Source organism: Mastigoproctus giganteus, chromosome 3, assembly GCF_048544385.1.
Source record: "Mastigoproctus giganteus isolate SK-2022 chromosome 3, ASM4854438v1, whole genome shotgun sequence".
NCBI lineage: Eukaryota > Metazoa > Arthropoda > Arachnida > Uropygi > Thelyphonidae > Mastigoproctus > Mastigoproctus giganteus.
This window is the reverse complement of record NC_143577.1, coordinates 783,936-809,086: the sequence shown is the minus strand read 5'-3', so window position 1 is coordinate 809,086 and position 25,151 is coordinate 783,936. Positions and strand designations below refer to the sequence as shown.

The window sequence follows — 25,151 nt, the reverse complement described above, 5'->3', positions numbered from 1 at the left end:
TAAAATACCAGAATGTGCTGGTATCCAGCTGAAGGTGACCAGTTGGTGACGTTCTTTAATCTTTAGTAATAATTTTCTAATTTCATTTATAACAGGGTGAAATTTATCTGTGGAACTACACAAAGCCTTGACTGAGCTGAGGGAATCCGTGTAAATTACTGATTTTAAAGAGCAGTCAGGAGGGAGATTTTTTAAAGCTAGTTTAATTGCGAATAATTCAGCTGAGAAGATACTAAATTCAGGAGGAAGGGCTGCTGATACAATTGTATTCGGAAACACTGCAGCTGCTCCAACTTTTGAATTGGATATAGAGCCATCTGTGTATATCGGTAAAATATCAATATACTTTTGAGTGTGAACAGCATGAACTTGTCTGATATTTGATGATTGCAAAATATTCTTTCCCCACTGACAGAGGTAAGTGTCACATATAGGTCAGTATAGGAGGTTGAACCCATGGTGGTTGAGTACAAGTGGCTACTTGTTGTACGGAATGGATGGATGTATTCCAAACATGCAGTGGTTCAAGAAGGCGATGACCAGCTGGTTTTCCTATGCTAGGTTTATTTCTGTACAGATTTTCTAATGGCGGATTGAAAAGATATGGCTGAATGGGATGCGAGGCACAACTTTGTATCTTGACAGAATACTTTAGCAATAGCAATTTCCCACGTAAAGATAGTGGCGGCTCATGTGCATCAATGTAAAGACTATGTGCTGGCAATGTTCTGAATGCGCCAAGTGCAATCCTCAGTGCACTGTGCTGAACTGGATCAAGCCAGCGTAATGCGCTCTTTCTGGCAGAGTCATAAATGGGAGCTCCATAATCAAGACGGGATCTGATTAATACCCTGTATAATCGAAGAAGGGAGGTACGATCTGCACCCCACGCTTGTGCAGATAAAGCTCTGAGTATGTTTATCTTTTTTAAGCAGGCAGTACGTACTTTTTTAATGTGCTCTAAGAAGTTTAGTTTGTTGTCCATGATGAAATCTAATGTTACTAGTGACTGGGATGGAAATATTAGAGATGTGAAGTTCAGAATCCAGATGAAATTTGCGTTGTCTACAAAAATGGATAGCAACTGTTTTCTGCTGTGAAAGCCTATAGCCGTTAAGGCTGGCCCATTGCTGTATTTTATTTAATGATATCTGAAGCTGTCATTCAACAGATCTCATATTTTGGGAATGACAGGAGATGGAAAGGTCATCTGCATAAAGGTAAGTTTCTACAGTATTTGGAAGTTGTTTAGTGATAGAATCTATTCTTAGGGCGAAAAGAGTGGCACTCAGTACTGATCCCTGTGGAACACCTTCTTCCTGAATGAAAGCATGCAAGAAAGTTGCAGAGAGGGCATGTTGGTATCGAACTTGAAACGATCTAGTGTGTAGAAAATTGCTTTATAAATATAGGAAGGTTGCCCTGCAGACCAAGAGAGTAAAGATCTCTTAGTATGCCATGCCGCCAGGTGGTATCAAAAGCCTTCTCGATATCTATGGAAACCATTACTAGATGTTCATGCTTAATAAAGGCATTACGAATGGCAAATTCAGCCTTAACCATAAGGTCCAGGCATGATATGTTTTGACGAAAGCCATACTGACTATTGCTCATTAACTGTTCTGACTCAATGATCCAGACGAGTCTACAGTGGACAATTTTTTCTAGAATTTTGCTGAGGCAGCTTGAGAGGGATATTGGTCTACAGCTATGGGGATTGGTTGGATCTTTTCCAGGTTTTAGGAATGCCAAAACAGTAGAATGATGCCAAGAAGTTGGATAGACATTTTCTAGAAAAATACGATTGTAAAAGAGCAGAAGGAGACCCAAAGCTTTGTCATCAAGATGTTGTAGCATGACTTAATAGATTCCATCTGGTCCGGCAGCACCATTGTGGGCTGTTCCGATAGCATGCAAGAGTTCGGAATATTGTAGGGGTCTGTTATACGGCAGAAGGAGGGCAGTTTGGAAGTTAATAGAGTGCTGTTCTGCAGTGTTTTTAATTCTCTGGAAAGGTGGAATATCTCTGCTGCCGCTGAGATTTCAGCAAATGTGTTGCCCAAAGCATTTGCGATATCTAAAGGACTAGATAGATCTTGCTCATTACAGGACAGAATTGGTGAAGGTACGGTAGGAAACTTACCAGAAAGCTGTCTAATTTTTTTCCATATTATTTTGGTGTCAGTGTTTTTGTTAATGCTTGATGCAAAACGGATCCAGGATTCTTTCTTGGCTTGCCTTTGTATGAAACGTGCTTTTGCCTTTGACTTCTTATAATTTATTAGATTGGGTGTTGTTGGATATTCCCGAAACAAATTCCAGGCTTTATTTTTTTGCTTTTTTGGCTTTTGTGCATTGCTCATTCCACCAATAATTATAATGCTTACGAACCGAGGGATTTGATAGCGGTATTGTTTCTTTAGCCACATTTAGGAGATGTGACGCGATGTATTCTGTCACATCATCGATAGGCTGGAGACGGATTTCTTTCTCATCAAAAGATATTGATGACCGCAATTTCGCCCAGTTTGCTCGGGCAAATTTCCATTTTCTGCAGGGTTGAGCTGGAGGAGCCTGTGCTGTTGTTGTTGTTGTTTTTTGGAGCATTAGCAACTAAGGCCATATTGCTCCGGGATATGCGGTGGTCATTCCCTGACCTTTCCGCATCCTCCGTATTTGGTGGTGACGGGCTCGAACCCCGGTCTAATCCAGAAGCGTGTGCTACGCACTGCTGCTCCTTCCCACCTGGCTACGGAGGCGCGAGCCTGTGCTGTTAATAGGTTGCATACGATTGGGAAGTGATCACTACCCATTATATCATTTAAAACATATCACTCTATGGTCGGGACCAGTAATGGAGAACAAATGGAGAGATCTATGGCTGAGGTATGTCCATTTGGGAGCTGAACGTGAGTGTGTGCCAGTATTGAGTATAGTGAGGTTTACTGCCTCTATTAGGCTCTCAATGAATCGACCTCGTCTATCTAATTTAGGATTGCCCCATAAGGGGCGGTGCCCGTTGAAGTCCCCTAACATACAGAGAGTTGGAGGTATCTGTATAAGGAGATCTTCAAGATCTTTTAAACAGTAGGTACGGTTTGGCTGTAAGTAGATTGATGTTATTATTATTGTTGTTATTTGGTTTTTTTTAGGAGCATTAGCAACTAAGGCCATATTGCTCCGGGGATATGCGGTGGTCATTGTCTAACCTTTCCGCATCCTCCGTATTTGGTGGTCACGGGCTCGAACCCCGGTCTAATCAAGAAGCATGTGCTACGCACTGCTGCTCCTGCCCACCTGGCTACGGAGGCGCCCAGTAGATTGATACTAATGTTATTTCAATATGGAGCATTATACGCACAGCAACAGCTTCTATTTCAGTTTGAAGTGGAATATGTTTAGTTGGGATCATTGAATTTATCAAGATTGCTACACCACCATGGGCAGCATTTGCTGTATTACGATCCCTTCGATAAAAGCAATAGTTCTTTATCGAAGGAGAAATTTGCAAAATTAAGTAAGTTTCCTGAAGACAAAGGGCAACTGGAGAAAATCGATTAATTAGATCTTGGATATTGACTGTATTGTAAAGAAAACCTCTGTAGTTCCATTGTAAAATACAAGGCATTATTTGTATTTAGTTGATGGAGCTGATTCTGACTGCTTTTTTAAAGTGACTGGTTTATGGCGTTCCAATTTATGTTTGTCTTTTTTTGGAAGACTGGCTGACTAGGGTCCATTTCTTCTTCTTCGGCATGAATTTCTAAAATAGAATCTTCCTGTATGGATGTACCATCTGTATCCATGGTTGTGTCCTGACTATTTTTCACAGTATTTGTGTTTATAATACAAGATGTGGTAGCACTCATTGGAGGAGGAGGAGATTCCGCTGGTATTGCAAGAGGAGTATTATTTGCTTGGTCTGAGAGTTTGGGTTGTTGTTTACGTACATTTGGTTTTTCCTCAGAGAGGACAGTTCTAGCCCAATCTGAAATTGAAATATTAGTAGGAACTGTGACATTAGTTTGAGTAGAGACTGTTTGGTATTTTTTAACTGCATTAGCATAGGAAATATTTTTATTCATCGTAGGTGCCACTAGTCTTCGTTCTCGACCTTGGATTTTACAATTTGTTTCTCCATTTTCCATTTTTCACAATTTCTGGAATAGGCAGGATGATCACCTTTGCAATTTGGACAGGTCATTTTTGTAGTCGTACCGTCACTTTGTATGACTTTGTATTTTTATCCGAGGAACCACAGTTGGGGCAGACAGGAACTTCTCTGCATACAGTTTGTGAGTGGCCATACTTTTGACATTTAAAACATCTTAAAGGATTGGGAATGTACGGGCGGATACGGCAAAGTAAATAACCTGCTTTTACAGAGGAGGGTAAGTTGGGTGTATTGAACGTGAGAATAATGTTTCTGGTTGGGATAAGTTGATTATCTTTTTTAGTCATTATACGTTTGGCTTGAATTACATTTTGTCCCTGCAGCTCTTGGGTAATTTCTTCCTCTGTGACATTTAACAGGTCCCAACTCGATATGACACCCTTAGATGAATTTAGGGTTGCGTGAAGAGATATTTTTACCTGAATGCCCGCAAAGTTTGTTAACTGTAAGAGTTTCTCCGAATGCCTGTGGTTCATAGTTTCCACTAGCAGGTCTCCTGATTGTAATCTCTTGACAGTCTTAGGAGATCCTGCAATACCTTCGAGATGTTTTTGTATTACGAAGGGAGACAGTTTGCTCATTGGCTGACTAGTAAGGGAGTGGAACATTAAAAAGGATGGGCAGGGTTGCTCCATCTGATTAGTTTTCTGTCTCTTTCGATGATCATTTTCTAAGTCGTGATTGGGGTCATGATTAATATAATTGTCTGTTCTTGAGCTCGAAGGCTCTAACGGAGGATAATTATTTTTATCCATAATGGCTCCTTTTCACTCTGAGGATTTCTCCTTACCACCCACGCCACGGGGAGGCAGGAGCAGTGCCGCTTTGTGGCCAAGCATAGAGTTAGTATGGTTAGTAAATCTAAATTAAAGAAAAAGGTGATTTCCTTCTTCTGGGCTCTCTTCTTATTTCTTATAAGAGACTAGAGCTACTTAACAGAAAATTTAATAACTGCAAGAGAAAACAAAGGAAAACCTACGTTGCTGGGAAGAAAAACGCTCGATATACGCACAATAATCACCTGGCCACGGAAACGCTTGGCACCTGGGGCCTTTTTAATATGCAACTCAATGAATATATATACAAAGTATAATATTATTAGTGGTAATAGAAGTAGTGGAAAATAATGCAAGAAAGCATGGAAGGTCCTTATACAAAGATGTTTTGTGTTTTCATACAAAACATCTTTCGTATGCACAAAAGATGTTTTGTGTGAAAACATCTTTGATGCAAATCAAAACCATTTTAAAATTGAACATTTTTTTTTTATTTGTTTTGTGTTTGGGCGGCTCCTAGAACATAGGTTCATCTCCACGTCATTGCTCTGTTCAGTTTTTTCAAAATCTGTTAAAATAAGGCCATGTGTATGTAAATAAAAATTTCATCTCACACAGGTAAATATCATACCGGGTTAGGTTAGAGGAATAGGAAGGGGGAGAGAGAGAAAAAAAAAGTATTTCATCCCACACAAGAGTTTTTCATCCCGCACGGAAGAAAGATAGGAAAGAAAAAATAAGTGTTTGTGAGCTTTTTTTTTTTTTTTTTTTTTTGTGTAAACCCCAAACACTAGAGGTATTAGAACCTATAGTACTTAGTACTGTGCTTGGGTTGGAGGTTGAGAAGACGAAAGAAGATGTTTGTTGACATTGGATTTGAACTTCTGTAGACTGTAATTTTCAGGAAATACGTATGAAGGAAGGTTGCTCCATAAAACAGCAGTTGAATGAATAAACGAGGAAGATGAAAAGTCAGTTCTGTGAGTTTGAAGTTGAACAGTAAATGGATGTTGGCTGGTGGTGGCGTGTGTTCGGACTGTTTTGAAAGAGAGCGGGAATTATAGAAGCCAATTCAGAAGAACAGTGCCCATGGAAATACTTGTAGAAGAGGCATGCAGCAGAAAGAGTATGTCTATGAGACAGCAACTGGAGAGACTCTGTTAGAGAGGAGTCATTAATGAACCTAACTGCCCTCTTCTGAATGGAATCGAGAAGCTTGAGAGAGGTTTTGGGAGCACCGCCCCAGATGTGGGAACAATATTCCATTGCAGGGCGGATTTTTGATTTGTACAGAACAGCTGTTTGGAAGAAAAGTAACACGAAGAGTGAAAACCAAGTTTTTTTGATGCAGAGGAAGCAATATTTGTAATGTGCTTGTGCCAAGAGCGATTATAAGTCAGGGTACTCCTCAAAAGAGATATATCATTTTGCCTAGAAATCGGAGCTTAGATGCATGTTCTGTAGTTTAGCATTTTGTTTTGGCCTTTTGGCTACCCGGAAGCAGCAATTCCCTGGATAACTGTTTCCAAGTACTCGTCCCTAGCTGTGGGAAGGCAAGGCCTCCCCTACTACCAGCTCGACCGCCTCCCTAGAAAGAGAAGAATTTCCTCAGGAGAAAAAGTAAGCAATAAAGATAAAGAGGGGAAGGGAGAAGAGAGGAAAGGGACCTCCCTGGCCCAGAGAAGTCTCATTCCAGGTTTTTTTTTTTTAAACAAAAAAAAAAAAAACATTGATGAGAGAGAGGATGTGCTGTGATGAACTGACCTGGGGAGCTCCAGCCCAAAGCTGGTCGCAAGGAAAAAAAAAATAATAATAATAAATAAATTCAATTCAATTAAATTTAAAAAATAATAATAAAATAAACAAATATATATATAAAAATAAATAATTAAATAAAAAAAAATTTTTTCTCTTTTTTCCCCTTTTATTTTTTGCTTGATCCTGCACACTCCAGTTACAGAAAGGAAAAGAGCTTTGGCCAGGGTGCCAGCTACAGCATGACAGATTAAAAAGAAAAAAATTTTTTTCCATCCTGCACAGGATGGAGACAAGAGGAAAAAGTTAGCAGCAGAGTCCTATTGCTACTTCAGAGCCACGGACAAGTCCCAAATCCAGAGCAGAGCAGAGCACGAAGAGAGAATAAAATCAATAAATAAAACTAAAATACAATAAATAAAACTAAAATACAATAAAATCAATAAATAAAACTAAAATATGCATCTAGTCAAAGCTTAATAAAGAGATGGCACTCACCTCGATAATCCATTGTGGTTATATGAATCATAAAACAATATTGTGAGAAATCATTGGTTAAACTTAAAATGGAGTTTAAAGATTGTGACAAGAAAAGCGTAATTTAAAGAGTAATTGAAAAAACTTAGCCTAGAGGAGGTGGAGGGGTGCACCATATCACCTCTAGTTGTTGAATTACAAAGCTGTATAAATAAAATAAAATTATCTGAAATTAAAATTAAAAATTAAAGGAATACGGTGAATAGTCGAGAACAACTGACTTTCGATAGATTCACCTTCAGTTGGCAATAAAAAGAAAAGCGAAAGGATTGCTGTAGATCTCAAGTACCCGAAATGTTTGCCAAACACGTAGTTTAATTCACGTGAGATTCCAAAGACAAGATAACCAGAAGTTTTGTGTTTAAGATGTCAAGATCGGTGTTGAGACGATACCATTCTATTATGAGGAGTTTATAATTTAAATTTAGTTTGATGATGGTTGTTGTGGCATCAACTGAGGGGTTGTGGTTATGAGTGTGTACATGTTGACACAGTTCAGTATTTCCTTGCCATGTCCGAAAACTATGTACGTGATAGTAGGCACGTGTCTGCGATGGTGGATGATTCAAATTTATTAGTAGTGCTCCCGATATAACATGTGTTACAGTCGGGTTGATATTTGATTAAATAAACTATGTTATTGATGTCTTTAGTTTCATAAATATGGGTTTCTTTATATTTATTAATAGGGGCTACTAATTTATTATAGGTAGAAAAATTTATAGAGACATCAGTGTTAGCAAAGGTATGACATAATCGTCTAGTGATTTGGCAGTGGTAAGCGAGAACAATGCGAATGTTGGAGGGGTTGGATTTTTTATAACTGGGTTTAGAAACACCCAATTTTATAAAAAATCCAACCCATCCAACATTCGTTGTTTTCCCTTACCACTGCCAAATCACTAAACGATTATGTCATATCTTCACTAACACTGATGTCTCTATAATTTTTCCTAGGCACCTCCGTAGCCAGGTGGGAAGGAGCAACAGTGCATAGCACATTCTTCTTGATTAGACCGGGGTTTGAGCCCGTCACCACCAAATACGGAGGATGCGGAAAGGTCAGGAAATGACCACCGCACATTCCCGGAGCAATATGGCCTTAGTTGCTAATGCTCCTAAAAACCAAATAACAAACATCTATAATTTTTCCTACCTATAATAAATTAGGAACCCCTTTTAACAAATATAAAGAAACCCCGCATATACGACACTAAAGACATCAATAACATAGTTTATTTAATCAAATGTCAACCCGACTGTAACGCATTCAACATCGGGAACACTACTAATAAAGTTGGATCATCCACCATCGCAAACATGCACCTACTATCACATCCATAGTTTTTGGACAAAAGGAAATACTGAACTGTCTCAACATGTATAACCACAACCCCTCAGTTGATGCCACAACAACCATCGTCAAATTAAATTTGAATTATAAACTCATAATAGAATGGTATCGTCTCAACACCGATCTTGACATCTTAAACACAAAACTTCCGGTTTCCTTGTCTACCATTTGGAATCTCACACAAATTAAATTACGTGTTCAGCAAAACATTTTGGGTACTTAAGATCTACAGCAACCCTTTTGCTCTTCTTTTTATCAACAACTGAAGATGAATCTATCGAAAGTCTGTTGTTCTCGACTATTGGCCTTATTCCTTTCTTAATTTTTAATTTTAATTTCAGATAATTTTATTTTATTTATACATATTTTTTGTTATTATTTGGTTTTTAGGAGCATTAGCAACTAAGGCCATATTGCTCTGGGGATATGCAGTGGTCATTCGCTGAGCTTTCCGCATCCTCGGTATTTGGTGGTCACGGGCTCGAACCCTGGTCTAATCAAGAAACGTGTGCTATGCACTGCTGCTCCTGCCCAACTGGCTATGGAGGCGCCTTATTTATACAGCTTTGTAATTCGACAACTAGAGGCGATATGGTGCACCCCTCCTCCTCTAGGCTGTTTTTTCAATTACATTACTCTTTTTAAATTACGCTTTCCTTCTCGCAATCTTTAAACTCTGTTTTAAGTTTAACCAATGACTTCTCACTGTACTATTTCATGATTCATATAACCACAATGGATTATTGAGGTGAGTGCCATCTCTTTATTAAGCTTTGACTAGATGTATATTTCTTGTCATGAACTTCGGCATCTTAAGCTTTTGCTAACTCTTTTATACAACTAAAATACAGTAAAATAAATAAAATTATGTACTAGGTGCATAATGAGTTGCTGCCGCTCTACTCTGAGACTGACAGTGTCACAGTGGCAGCCGCTAAAATCATATTTACTGCAGGAACTCATTATGAAACTGGTACAGTAAAGTAAGTATTGCTGCATTATTTTTATTGAAAAAATAATTTCAGTACAATCGAATACAATGATAATGTCACAGCTGCCAAATAATTTCAGTACAATGAAATACAACGAATTTGATAGTGTGAACCAGAGCTATAATTCTCAATACCTTCTAAGTTGATATCAATATTTGTAAAAGAATAAGAGAAGTTTACTTCAATATGATACATAGAACACTTCCGTATAATACTCTCCAGAAATTAAAATGAAAAAAATTAAAAAAAAACCCACAAAAATCTTACATTTACAGTAAGAAATAATTAACAATAATTAAAAAATTAAACTGCAATTTAATGCAATTAAAAAATTAATTTATGCTTTTCGACCATATGTCGTGATCACAGTAATGAAAATTACTGAATAGGAATGAACATGGAACTTAAATAGGGATTATTTGTCTTCGCACATGCGCGTAAAGGACCTCGAGTCGGAGATTAGTAGGGCCAGTGAACATTAACAGAATTCTCATGTAATTTAAGTTCGATGGTTTCTGCAATTAATAGTCTCGTATAATTACGTTGGGCACATTAAGTATTTTGGCTTTGTTAAATAAAAAAGTGTTTTTCATTAAAGGAATGAAAGGGTAATTCTGACGCTGCTGAACAAGAAGCACGAACTGAGGCCGTGTGTTGAATAACACGAAAATTCAGAGGAAACCGCATGGAACCCTGATAAGACGAGTCGCAATCACCGCAAGAAATGTATACTAGGTCATTTATTTGTGTTGTGAACGTGGAAAGGTCTGAACAATTCTTCAATATATGTGTAATTTCTGCATTGGCCTGGATACAATTTTAAATTCGGTATCTTTAAAGACTCTCTTAAGCGATAGTGAAATTATAGTAGTCTTATAATACCGTGACAAACTGACTAAAAAAATTGAATGGCAAATGCCTAAAAAAACGGTACTCAGCTTGTATAAATCTGCAATAAATTTATTAGTAAATGGTGGCTGAATTTAGTTTGGAAGAAGCATTAAAAAGAATAGGGTAAAAATATTTTTAAACAAATTTTAAAATGAGCACAAGGAAGTAGAAGTGCAGATCTCCAATCCTTGGTTGTCATAAAAAGGTTGAAGGACGCGAATGAAAGAATGAAATAAAAGAGAAGACCAGTGGTGCCAATAGTCGTTGCGAAAGACTTTCGTTAAATGAACCGTCATCAGTTGGCAAATGGAAGAGAAGTGAGCACGTGTTGTATTTAAAGTTGGTCTATACTCTCGTGATGCTCTTTTTGACATGTGGGAACTTTAGCTGCGAGAGGTTCCAAGCTGGTGAGAGGTTGAAGGGAAGTTTTGCGTTAACAATATTGAGATCGGAATGGTGTCGGTACCATTCGATGGTGAGGGCTTCATATTGAAGAATTCTGTAGCTCGATCTAAGTTTAATAATAGTGATGGCAGAGTCAATAAGAGGGGGGGGGGTTGTGGTTTTGAGCATGGGTTGTTAACTCAGTGCAGGATTGACTTGTCCTGAAACTGTTGAAGTGGTAGTATACGCGAGTGTTGGAAGTTGTGGAGGAACCGAATTTGGTGGTAGTGCTGCCGATGTAACAGGTGTCGCAGTTTGGTTGGCATTTTATGAGATATATTATATTATTGAGATCATTGACGGGATACTTGTATGTTTCTTTATAAGAATTAAATAGGGAACCTAGTTTATTATAAGTAGAGAAAGTGAGGGAGATGTCGGTATCTTTGAGTGTACGTCGGAATTGTGCTGCGAATTCACTATGGTAAGGGAGAACTATGCGAGTATTTGTCTTGTTACTGTCTGATGGGGTTATTAATGTTGTTTTTAACGGTGGATATTGTGTGTTGAATGAGTTGAGGGGGATAGCTCCTGGCTATGAATTTATCAGTAAGGTATTGAAGTTCATTGTGTAGATCGTTTTGTGAAGAGCTGAATTTGATAGCATTGTAGATTTGGTTGTATAGGACGGCTTTTTTGGTACTAAGGGGATGATGTGAAGTGAAATGTAGATATTTACCAGTATGCGTGTTTTTTCTGAAAATCTTGGTATTTAAATTTGTGTCTGTTGTATAAATAGTGAGATTAAGAAAATTAATTTGGTTGTCCGTTCCGATTTCGAGGGTAAGCTTTAGCCTGTCATGTATTGTGTTGAATTTTAAAAAAAGATTGTCTATGGTTGTTCTGTTGCCTATTATTAAGACATCATCGGCGTAGCAGATGTATAATTTAATTTCAGAAGGGAAAGGTTGTAAAATTTGGTTTTCAATAGTGGCGAGATAAATTTCAGAAAGGGGAGCAGAAATGCCTAAACCCATTGGTAAACCGAATGTTTGTCGATAAATTTTATTATTAAATCTAAAATATCTAGCGTCTAGTAAAAGAGTAGTAAGTTCAAGGATGTAGTCAACTGAAAGAGAGGTACGTTTCGTTAAAGTGTCATCAGCTGTTAGAAGTACGCGTAATGCTTGTAGGGTGAAAGGAATATGCACGTTAGTGTATAGGGATATGACGTCAAAAGAAGCTAATATGTCTTCGTCGGATATTGTGGTGTTGCTGATTTTTTGGAACGCTTGGTTTGTATTATTAATTTTGAATGTAGAGAATCGAGTGAGTGGGGATATAATTTTAACAAGGAAGGTGGATAAATTAGCAAAAGCTGATCTACTAAAAGAAACAATAGGTCTTAGTGGGTGGCCAGGTTTGTGTAGCTTGGTTATTCCAAACATGTGGGGCAGAATGTTGTTGCGAATACCTATCTGTTGTAAAGTAAAGAGGTTGATTTCTTTGTTCTGTCTGAGTTTTCTGAGAATTGTGTCAAGTTTATTTTTAAGTTTTGTAATGTTGTGGTTGCTGTCATTTGTATATGTATCTTGGTCAGCTAAAATTAATTCCATTTTTTCTGTGTAGGTGTCCTTGTCCAGGATAACGATTGTGTCTCCTTTGTCAGCTTTTTGGATGATGATATCTGGGGTTTTGCTTAGTCTTTGTAAATCCGAGATTTGTTGTTTTTTTATGTTAGGGAGAGAGATGTGAGTTTAGAATTTATTATCCTGTTAGACTGGTGTATAAGTCGCCACTTATCGGGATGTTGGTCGAGTTTAGACTGGAGTTCGATTATACAATCTTTTATTGGATAGTGTTCTTCTTTAATGGCAAAATTAAAGCCAAATTCTAGGCCGGAGAGTTCAGAAGGGGTGAAGGATTTTGAAGAGAGGTTAACGGTGGAAATTTTTGGGGGGGTTTTGGATGTGAGTGTGTTCCATTTTTTGGTGTGTTTTTGTGTTATGTGTTGGATGCTGGCGTTGATATGTACATTGTTGTGGTTAGTATATTCGATCCAGGCGTCTGATGGCATATTTCTTTTGAGAAGGAATCGTAATTGGTGAATGCAGTTTAAAAGTTGGTGTTTTTTGTTAAATCTTTTCTTAAGTTCTTCGCGTATGATCGCGATGGATGTGCGGTGTATGATATGTGGGTATTTTTTACAGTTATTTTTGGGAAAGATGCGGGCGAATTTGGGGATGACGTTGTGATATAAGCATTTTTGAAGGAAAGCTATGTGTAATTTGTTGGAGAAATATTTGATAAGCGCTTTGGAGAGTTGTATTTATAAATTCATAGCCAGGAGCTATCCCCCTCAACTCATTCAACACACATTATCCACCGTTAAAAACAACATTAATAACCCCATCAGACACAGTAACAAGACAAATACTCGCACAGTTCTCCCTTACCATAGTGAACTCGCAGCACAATTCCGACGTACATTCAAAGATACCGACATCTCCATCACTTTCTCTACTTAAAATAAACTAGGTTCCCTATTTAATTCTTATAAAGAGGAACCGAACATACAAGTATCCCACTAATGATCTCAATAATATAATATATCTCATAAAATGCCAACCAAACTGCGACACCTGTTACATCGGCAGCACTACCACCAAATTCGGTTCCTCCACAACTTCCAACACTCGCGCATACTACCACTTCAACAGTTTCAGGACAAGTCAATCCTGCACCGAGTTAACAACCCATGCTCAAAACCACAACCCCCCCCCCCCCCTTATTGACTCTGCCATCACTATTATTAAACTTAGATCGAGCTACAGAATTCTTCAATATGAAGCCCTCACCATCGAATGGTACCGACACCATTCCGATCTCAATATTGTTAACGCAAAACTTCCCTTCAACCTCTCACCGGCTTGGAACCTCTCGCAGCTAAAGTTCCCACGTGTCAAAAAGAGCATCATGAGAGTATAGACCAACTTTAAATACAACACGTGCTCACTTCTCTTCCATTTGCCAACTGATGATGGTTCATTTAACGAAAGTCTCTCGCAACGACTATTGGCACCACCGGTCTTCTCTTTTATTTCATTCTTTCATTCGCGTCCTTCAACCTTTTTATGACAACCAAGGATTGGAGATCTTTGATAAGATACCGACATCTCCCTCACTTTCTCTACTTATAATAAACTAGGTTCCCTATTTAATTCTTATAAAGAAACATACAAGTATCCCATCAATGATCTCAATAATATAATATATCTCATAAAATGCCAACCAAACTGCGACACCTGTTACATCGGCAGCACTACCACCAAATTCGGTTCGTCCACAACTTCCAACACCCGCGCATACTACCACTTCAACAGTTTCAGGACAAGTCAATCCTGCACTGAGTTAACAACCCATGCTCAAAACCACAACCCCCCCCCCTTATTGACTCTGCCATCACTATTATTAAACTTAGATCGAGCTACAGAATTCTTCAATATGAAGCCCTCACCATCGAATGGTACTGACAAAATTCCGATCTCAATATTATTAACGCAAAACTTCCCTTCAACCCCTCACCGGCTTGGAACCTCTCACAGCTAAAATTCCCACGTGTCAAAAAGAGCATCACGAGAGTATAGACCAACTTTAAATACAACACGTGCTCACTTCTCTTCCATTTGCCAACTGATGACGGTTCATTTAACGAAAGTCTCTCGCAACGACTATTGGCACCACCGGTCTTCTCTTTTATTTCATTCTTTCATTCGCATCCTTCAACCTTTTTATGACAACCAAGGATTGGAGATCTGCACTTCTACTTCCTTGCGCTAAAATTTGTTTAAAAATATTTTTACCCTATTCTTTTTAATGCTTCTTCCAAACTAAATTCAGCCACCATTTACTAATAAATTTATTGCAGATTTATACAAGGTGAGTACCGTTTTTTAGGCATTTGCCATTCAATTTTTTTAGAATCTCTTAAGTTGTTTGTGCCACCGTTCAACGTATGGAACAGAAATAAAGTATTTTTTGATATTACTTTTGTTGGTTGGTTGGTGTATTTTTTTTGTATGCTATCCTTAGCTTGTACCCTAAAGCTGTCTATTGTAGCAAGTGGGTAAACCGTTTAAAAATCTGCTGGTGAATATTTGTATTTCTGAGCCCAAAGCATATTCCGTTGTTGAATATTTATAAGAATTGAGAAATTGATTAAAGATAATCGATATTTTGTAGGTGAACGGGTGATAGCTGTTATAACACAGAAGCATACTGGTGCTTGTAGGTTTACGATAGATGTTAAATTGGATTTTATTCACGTTCCGAATAAGTGTGAAATTTGCAATATTTAATGACTTAATATCCGTATTCTCCCTCTCCAGTGTAAATTTGAGTGTAGAATGAATATTATTAAACGAATGTAAAATGTCTTTGATAGTGCTACTATCGGTAATGACTAAAACATCGTCTAAATACTTCCCATAGTACAAGATATGGGGTAGAAAAAGAGTCAAATGTATAGTTCAATCGTTGAGAGTTACATCTGCGATATTAGGCTGCTCAAGCTTAATCCCATTGGCAAACCAAAAATTTGTTTGTATACTTTGTCTCAAAAGGTTGGCTTCTAGTTGGTTGCAACTAAAGGTTTAATTAAGTGAAAAATTTCCTTAATAGGAAGCTTCGTATAATTAATCGGTATTGAGTTATTATTTAACGCATCCCAAATATCTAATGGGTATTGAAGGTTTACATTCGTATGTAACAAGGTAACATCTAGTGAGAATAAATTATCATTATCGCCAAGTCAGCAGTCCTTAAAGTTATTATTAAATAGCGTATCATAGTTCTTAATCCCAAATTGTATCGCCTGTCTAAAGAGTTTTATAATGCTATATACATGTGTGGCCAAGGATGAAAATGCCGAGTTTCTGTAGGAAACAATAGGAAGAATAGGATTTCCGGTCTTAACCTGACCGAAAAGTGTAGGAATATTGAATGTTCTGGCTTTCAATTCCTTTAACTGAGCCATAGAAATGTAGTTGTTTTTTCAATATGTGGTTAACGTTTTATTGTATTGATTGACCAAATTGGCAAATAGTGCCAGGTCTACTTCAAGATAAGTGGAGGTATCTGATCCGTAGCCGAGTGGGAGTGCAGAAGCACACGCTCTTTGAGTAGACCGGGGTTCAAGCCCCTGACTGCTGAATACGGTCGATCTGCCAACCCGCACTGGACCAGCGTGGCAGATTATGGTCCATTTCCCTCAGCATGAGTTGTTGAGGAGGCTTCCGTCCTGCAGTGGGTTGATAATGGCTGCACTTTACTTTTTTTACTTTATCTGATAAACTGACTCTAATTCATTAATATCATCAGGTTTATTGAGTATTACCACTGTATCTCCTTTATCAGCTCTCTGAATAATAATGTCTTTATTTTCCTGAAGTTCACATATAGTGAACTGTCACGTGTATTCAATTTAGGAAATCGCGTTTCTTTTATGTTATTCACCACCTGGTTAACTTGTTGAATGAATAAATATTTTTGTGGAACATTACAAAGTTGAAATTCAATATCAATTATGTAATGTTTTTTAGCTAGTTTTTGAGGTGGTAAATTATAATTTAATCCTTTTGGATAAAAGTGAAATCTGGTCCTGTGATAGTGTAACTGTGTGTCAATAAGTTATATGCGGAGAGAAAGGAAGTGAATGAAATAGTCAATAAGAGATTAAAAATGAATTTAACAGCATGAACGAGAGATATAATGCTCAATACGTATCATATCGTATAGGTATAACCTATCGATACACACAATTATGGAGATGCCTCCGTAGCCAGGTTGGCAGGAGCAGCAGTGCGTAGCACCTCTTCTTGATTAGACCAGGGTTCGAGCCCATGACCACCAAATACGGAGGATGCGGAAAGGTCAGGGAATGACCACCGCATATCCCCGGAGCAATATGGCCTTAGTTGCTAATGCTCCTAAAAACCAAATAATAACACACAATAATGAGGGATTTTTTGAATACCTTGGAGCAAAATTACATTAGATTAACACTAAGATACTTGGCCCTAAGTTACCATATTTCTTTTCTAAAGTATTGCCTTAAAACATTGTTCCAAAGTTTGCCAGGGTCAATTTAAATCATAAATTTTTGGGCGTTAAGTAACAAGCACTTGCCACATCGCATAACATAGTTAAGCTTGCATTAAGATCTTGGTATTCTAATAACCAAAAATACCTTTCCCAAGTTAGGAAATGTTACGACAAATTAAAAAAATTATCTGCATCCTAACGATTCATCTGTATTGAAGACCTCCATAGATTTGCGACATGAGGCACAGGCCTCTGAAATAAAAAAAAACACGTTAACAAATTGAATACATTATCGTGAGGGTCAAGACACATTTATTAATGAGGTCAAACACATTGTCGCGAGCTTGCGAGCAAATGCATATGCGTTGTATGACAACCCCCCCCCCCCACATACACACAATGGTCTACAGCAGAATACTTCAGTTAGTTCGCGAACACCCCCTCGCCCAACATTCAACAAACCGACATATCCACAGGTTATAAATCTTTCCTTGTATACGCTATCGCAGGACCATATTTCACTTTTATCCAAAGGTAAATTGCAATTTACCACCTCAAAAACCACCTGAAAAACAGTGTGTAATTGATATTGAATTTGTACTTTGTAATGTTCCACAAAAAGATTTATTTATTCAACAAGTTAACCAGGTGGAGAATAACATAAAAGAAACGCGATTTCCTAAATTGAATACACGTGACAGTTCAGCTATACGTGAACTTCGGAAAAATAAAGACATTATCATTCAGAGAGCTGATAAAGGAGATACAGTGGTAATACTCAATAAACCTGATGATATTAATGAATTAAGAGTCAGTTTATCAGATACCTCCACTTATCTTGAAGTAGACCTGGCACTATTTACGAATTTGGATCAATACAATAAAATGTTAACCACGTATCGAAAAAACGGCTACATTACTATGGCTCAGTTAAAGGAATTGAAGGCCAAAACTTACGATATTCCTGCACTTTTCGGTCAGGCAAAATTACATAAGACCGGATTTCCTATTTGGCTTATTGTGTCCTACAGAAACTCGGCATTTTCATCCTTGGCCACACACACACATATATATATATAGCATTATAAAATCCTTTAGACAGGCAATACAATTTGGTACTAAGAACTACGATACACTATTTAATAATAACCTTAAGGACTGTAGACTTGGCGGTAATGACAATTTATTCTCACTAGATGTTACCTCGTTATATATGAATGTAAATATTGATATACATTAGATATTCTTTGGGATATGTTAAATAATAACTGGATACTGATTAATTATACGAAGCTTCCTATTAAGGAAATTTTTCACTTAATTAAACTCTTAGTTGAAGTCATACAGGATAGGTGGAACAGGACCAGGGTATGTTTGCCAGGGGCAAAGGTTGATGACGTTGTAGAGCAGATATCATCTTTTAAGGGCACAAAAGGTGATATAGTTGTACACGTGGGCACTAACAATATCAAGAGTAGGAGACCGGCAGAATTGCTTAACAAGTACAGGTCACTGTTGAAAAAAAGCCGTGAAATAGGGTTGAAATTTAAAGTGTCTGCAATTCTGCCCAGACACGATAGGATGGAGTATATGATGAGAGCCTTGTCGATCAATTCGGCCCTGGAAAGATTGTGCAAGGCTCAAGGGGTAGAATTTTTTTCAGCCTGGACTGTAATTGTTAACAGGAGGGATTGCTTCTACAGGGATGGGATACACTTAAATAGAAAGGGTGCAAGAATATTTGCTGATGCTATCGAGGCAGTGTTAGGTGGGTCGGAAAACTGCTAGCTTGGGGGGATACAAAGACAAATAGATTAACAGTAGCCACTGGCAGAGGTGAAAGAGATTCTTGCACTGCTTCTATTGGAATGAGCAGAAGCCTGAAAAACAAGATTCAGGATATTTCAGAGACTGCTGGGAGTCATTGCGGTACAAGTAAACACATGGGTTGTGTTAGGGTAGCTAAGAATAGAAATAGGTGCATGTATACTTGCGTGTACACCAATGCTAGGAGTTTAGTAAATAAATTTGATGAATTTGAGGTATTGCTCAAAACATCAAAGGCAGATATTGTTGGGATATCAGAGACTTGGTGTCACAAAGATATAAGGAATGCAGAACTGGAATTTGAGGAGTACAACGTCTACAGAAAAGATAGACTGGATAGGAAGGGAGGAGGGGTTATGCTATTAGTTAAGAAATACATAAAATCCAAGGAAGTGAAGCCAGTTAACATCGCAGGACAGTGCAGTGTTGAGTCAGTTTGGTGTGACATAAGCATTCGGAGATCATAATTGAGAGTAGGAGTGTGCTATAGGCCTAATGACTCTGATGAGTATAATAAGAAACTGTACAGGGAAATAGAGTGGGCCAGTAAATCAGAGAGTCTTATAATGGGAGATTTTCATTTCCCAGATATTGACTGGAATTTGTGGGCTGGTCACTCACACACTAGCAAGGCTTTTGTGGATTTATTGGATGATTGTTTTCTACATCAGCATGTTCGGGAGGCAACTAGAGGGAGGAATACTCTTGATTTGATTATCAGCAGTGATTCTTCATGCATTAAGAATCTGCAGATAATTGAACCACTAGGTGGCAGTGATCACAGTGTGCTGAAGTGGGATTTACTCAAAGAGGTAACTACCATTAGGGGTAAAGGGAAGGGTTATTGCTTTCGTAAAGGCGACTACGATGGACTGAGACAGTATTTAAATTCTATACAGTGGGACCAACTGATGATGTTACCAACAGTAAATGCAAAATGGGAAGCATTCAAAGAACTTATCTTGGAAGTTACTAGACTTTACATACCAACTAAGAAATATTGTTCAAGGTTTAGGCCTAAATGGATGTCAGATGAACTGATGAGGCATATGGCAGAGAAGAAACATGCATGGGATACATACAAATTAACACATGACACAGAAGCCTATGATAGATACAAGTTGATCTGTAACCAAGTTACAAAGGTGGTTAGGCAGGCGAAGGCAGATTACGAGAAATCTTTGGCAAGGGATGCAAAGAAAAACAGCAAAAAGTTCTTTACTTATGTAAACTCTAGAAGGAAGGGGATGAATCAGATTGGTCCACTTGATATCGATGGGTCAACTGTTGATGATCCTGCTCAGGTAGCTAACAAACTAAATGAATATTTTGCATCGACATTCACACATGAGGAGTTATTTAGCGAGGGGAAAGCCAGAGGTGTATTCAACTCTAGCAGTAAGCTAGAGAATCTTGTAATAACTGAGAGTAAAGTGGAGCAGAAATTGTTGAAGATAAACACAAGAAAGGCACCTGGGGTGGATGGGATCTATCCAGTTATATTAAAGGAGGCAGCAAAGGAAGTAAGCAAACCCTTAGCCATAATTATGAGAGCTTCCTTGGACTCAGGGAAGGTACCCATAGACTGGAGATGTGCAAATGTGACCCCAATTCACAAAGGAGGATCAAAAGCTGACACAAGCAATTATAGACCTGTGAGTTTAACTTCTGTTCCAGGAAAATTAATGGAGGCACTAGTTAAAGAAGCACTGCAGGATCATTTAGACAAGACGTCAGTTATAGCTCAGACACAGCATGGTTTTGTTAAGGGCAGGTCTTGTCTGACCAATTTGATTGGATACTATGATGCAGTCACAAAGGAACTGGATGCAGGGAACAACTTTGATATTATATATTTGGATCTTAGAAATTCTTTTGATACTGTTGCGCATGGAAGACTGCTGCACAAATTGGGGCAGTGTAACATTGGAGGCAAATTGCTGCTGTGGGTAAAGGGGTGGCTGAGGGGGAGAAGACAGAGAGTGGTAATCAATGGACACTGTTCGTCGTGGACTAATGTTATTAGTGGAGTCCCTCAGGGCTCAGTGTTGGGTCCATTATTGTTTTCTGTATTCATAAATGATATTGATGATGGTATATCAAGCTTAATGTCGACGTTTGCAGACGATACAAAGGTAGGCAGGGTTGTCAAGGACACTACTGACACTATGCTGCTGCAACAGGAACTGGAAAGGTTGAGCAGATGGGCTGAGAGGTGGCAAATGAAGTTTAACATTGACAAATGTAAAGTACTACATATGGGAACCAGTAACCCCAGAGCAACGTATCAACTCTGTGGTATTGCACTGACAGTGGTAGAGAATGAAAGGGACCTGGGGGTGGTTGTGCAGGCAGATATGAAGTTCTCTGAGCAGTGCAGACGAGCTGCAAGAGTAGCTCATGGTGTCTTGTCAATGATATGCAGGAATTTTTCTAGCAGGGACAGGGATGTGATTATTCCCTTGTATAAGGCATTGGTCAGGCCACACCTTGAGTACTGTATACAGGTGTGGAGGCCTCATTTCAAGAAGGATGTAGAGCTGCTGGAACGAGTACAGAGAAGGGCAACAAGATTAGTTAATGGAACAAAGGGTTGCTCTTACGAAGAAAGGCTTAAGTTTTGCAAATTACAGAGCCTGGAGACTAGGCATCGGCGAGGTGATCTGATAGAGGTGTATAAGGCTTTGAATGGCTTGAGCATGCTCAATGCCGATAGGATTCTTCCTCTTGCTCAGAAAAATCACCTGAGAGGGCATAAATTCAAATTGAGGAAGGACGGATGTCGGATAGATGTGCGGAAATTTGCCTTTAGCCAGCGGGCAGTTGGTTTGTGGAATAGACTCCCATCGCTTGTTGTTGAAGTTGATAGCCTAAACAAATTTAAGGCTCAGCTGGACAGGTTTTTCGAACGAACGGAGGGGTGAAATAGGAATAGTGGTTGTTTTTTTTTTTTTTTTTTTTTTTTTGGCTGATGCTGAATAAGCTTGCTTTCTTGCATTATATGCCTCTACTAATGCTAATACTATTACAGCAGTCTTGTCTAGATGATCCTGCAATGCTTCTTTAATCAGTGACTCCATTGTTTTCCCTGGAACACAAGTTAAGCTAACAGGTTTTTAGCATTAGCATTAATAGATGCATATGATACAAGAAAGCAAGCTTATGCAGCATCAGCCAAGAAAAAAAAAAAAAACAGTCCCACTTCACTCCTCCATTCTTTCAAAATACCTGTCCAGCTGAGTCTTAAATTTATTTAGGCTATCAACTTCCGCAACAAGGGATGGAATTCTGTTCCACCAACCAACTACCCGCTGGCTAAAGGCAACCCTTTGTTCCATTCACTAATCTTGTTGCCGTTCTCTGTACTTGTTCCAGCAGCTCTACATCCTTCTTGAAATGAGGCCTCCAGGCCTGTATACAGTACTCAAGGTGTGGCCTGACCATTGCCTTATACAAGGGAATAATCACCCCCTTATCCCTGCTAGAAAAATTTCTGTATATCATTGACAAGACACCATGAGCTACTCTTGCAGCCCATCTACACTGCTCAGAGAACTTCATATCTGCCTGCACAATTACCCCCAGGTCCTTTTCATTCTCTACCACTGTCAGTGTAGTACCACAAAGTTGATACGTTGCTCTGGGGTTGCTGTTTCCCATATGTAGTACTTTACATTTGTCAATGTTAAACTTCATTTGCCACCTCCCAGCCCATCTGCTCAACCTTTCCAGATCCTGTTGCAGCAGCATAGCATTAGTAGTGTCCTTAACAACCCTGCCAACCTTTGTATCGTCTGCAAACCTTGGTCCTTGAGGTTGTCACAGACATTCTCTCAGATATGCCAGACAAGCTGTTCTTACTACCTGGGAGTCTAAAACGCTGATGGAACTGATATTCGGGTGACACTCAAGTCAAGTGTACCCAATTTCGGCGAAGTCCGGACGGTCTATGACAGCCAAATCCTCTGCTTGCACCTTCACGATGGTGGGACTGTTAGTAATCCTGGGTATAACCTTCATGCACAAGTAAGCAGGGGTCGAGGTGTGGCGCCCACACCACATGGAGGAACGCCGCCCCTCTATGTTACCAGGCAGTACTAGGTGGTAGATGACTCTCATCAACCGGGGAAATCTGCATGCCTCTTCTACAGATACTTCCATGGGCACTGTTCTTCTGAATTGGCTTCTATAATTACCGCTCTCTCTTTCAAAACAGTCCGAACACATGCTGCCACCAGCCAACATCCATTTACTGTCCAACTTCAAACCCACAGAACCAACTTTTCATCTTCCTCATTTATTCATTCAACTGCCGTTTTTTGGAACAACCTTCCTTCATTCGTATTTCCTGAAAATTACAGTCTACAGAAGTTCAAGTCCAATGTCAACAAATATCTTCTTTCGTCTTCTCAACCTCCAACCCAAGCACGGTACTAAGTACTATAGGTTCTAATACCTCTCGTGTTTGGGGTTCTCATAAAAAAAAAAAAAAAAAAAACCTGGACAATAAGCTTGATATACCATCATCAATATTATTTATAAATACAGAAAACAATAATGGACCCAACACTGAACCCTGAGGGACACCACTAATAACATTAGTCCATGATGAGCAGTGTCCATTGATTACCATTCTCTGTCTTCTCCCCCTCAACCACCCCTTTATCCATAGCAGCATTTTAGTTACTTGTGTCACCTTTTTGAACCCCTTTTGTGAAGTGGTGACACATTTGCACACCTCCAGTCCATGGGGACCTCCCCTAAGTCCTTCCTTGGACTTAGGGGAGGCCCTCTCATAATTATGGTTTAAAGGTTTGCTTACTTTCTTTGTTGCCTCCTTTAATATAGCTGGATAGATCCTGTCCACTCATGTAAATTACTTATGTTTAACTTCAACAATTTTTCCTCTAGTTTGCTCTCAGTTATTACAAAATCACTTAACTCCTGTTAGAGTTTGATAACCTTCTGGCATTCCCCTCCTTGAATAATTTCTGATGTGAGAATGTAGATGCAAAATACTCATTCAGTTTATCAGCTACCTTGACCATGATCATCAATAGTCAACCCATGTATGTTAAGTGGTACAATTTAATTCCTCCCTTTCCTTCAAGAGTTCGTATAAGTAAAGAACTCTCTGCTGTTTTTCTTTGCATCCTTTGCCAAAGATTTCTCATAATCTGCCTTCACCTGCCTGACCTCCTTTGTGACTTGATTAAAGACTATTTTATATGTGCTATAGGCTTCTGTGTTGGCTGATAATTTATGTGCATCCCATACACATTTCTTCTCTGCCAGGAGTCTCATTAATTCAACCATTTAGGCCTAACTTCAACAGTATTTCTTAATTTATATGAAAAACCTAGTAGTCTCCAAGATGAATTCCATGAAGGCTTCCCATTTAGAATTCAATGTTGGTAACATCATCAGTTGATCCCACTGTATAAAATTTAAAACTGTTTGAGACCCCCAGTAGTCACTTTTACAAAAAGAAAAGCCCTTCCCTTTATCCTTGATGGTAGTTACATATTTTAATACATCCCACATCAGTACGTATAGGATATTTGATAGGATATTATGATGTGGTTACAAAGTAACTGGATGCAAAAAATAATTTTGATATCATATATTTGGATTTCAGGAAAGCTTTTGACACTGTTGCGCATGGAAGACTATTGTACAAATTGGAGCAGAAAGGTATTAAGGGTAAGTTGCTACAATGGATAAAAGGATGTTTGAGTGGGAAAAGACAGATGGTGGTAATCAATGGGTGCTGCTCTTCGTGGACTAATGTTATTAGTGGAGTCCCACAGGGTTCGGTGTTGGGTCCTCTGTTGTTTTGTATATTTATCAGTGATATTGATGAAGATATATCAGGCTTAGTGTCAAAATTTATAGATGATACAAAGGCTAGCAGCGTTGTTAATGACAGTAATGGCAGTGTGCTACTGCAACAGGATCTAGATAATTTGGGCAGATGGGCTAAGAAGTGGCAACTGAAGTTTAACCTTTACAAATGCAAAGTACTGCAAATGGGTAGAAGTAACCACAGAGAAACGTACCAACTGTGTGGTATTACACTTAAGGTGGTAGAAAATGAAAAAGACATGGGAGTAATTGTGCAGCTGGATATGAAGTTTTCTGAGCAATGTAGACACGCTGCCAGGACAGGTCATGGGGTTTTGTCAATGATATATAGGAATTTTGCTAGCAGGGAAAAGGAGTTGATTGTCCCTCTGTATAAGGCAATGGTGTTGTTATTGTTGTTATTTAGTTTTTTAGGAGCATTAGCAACTAAGGCCATATTTCTCCAGGGATATGCGGTGGTCATTCCTGACCTTTCTGTATCCTCCATATTTAGT

General features: G+C 38.6%; 1 protein-coding gene across 4 annotated transcripts in view; it reads right to left on the bottom strand.

The window, feature by feature from the left end:
* Window positions 1-25,151, bottom strand: part of LOC150087600 (uncharacterized) — a 268,271-nt gene that overhangs the window by 51,043 nt on the left and 192,077 nt on the right. The window lies entirely within an intron of this gene.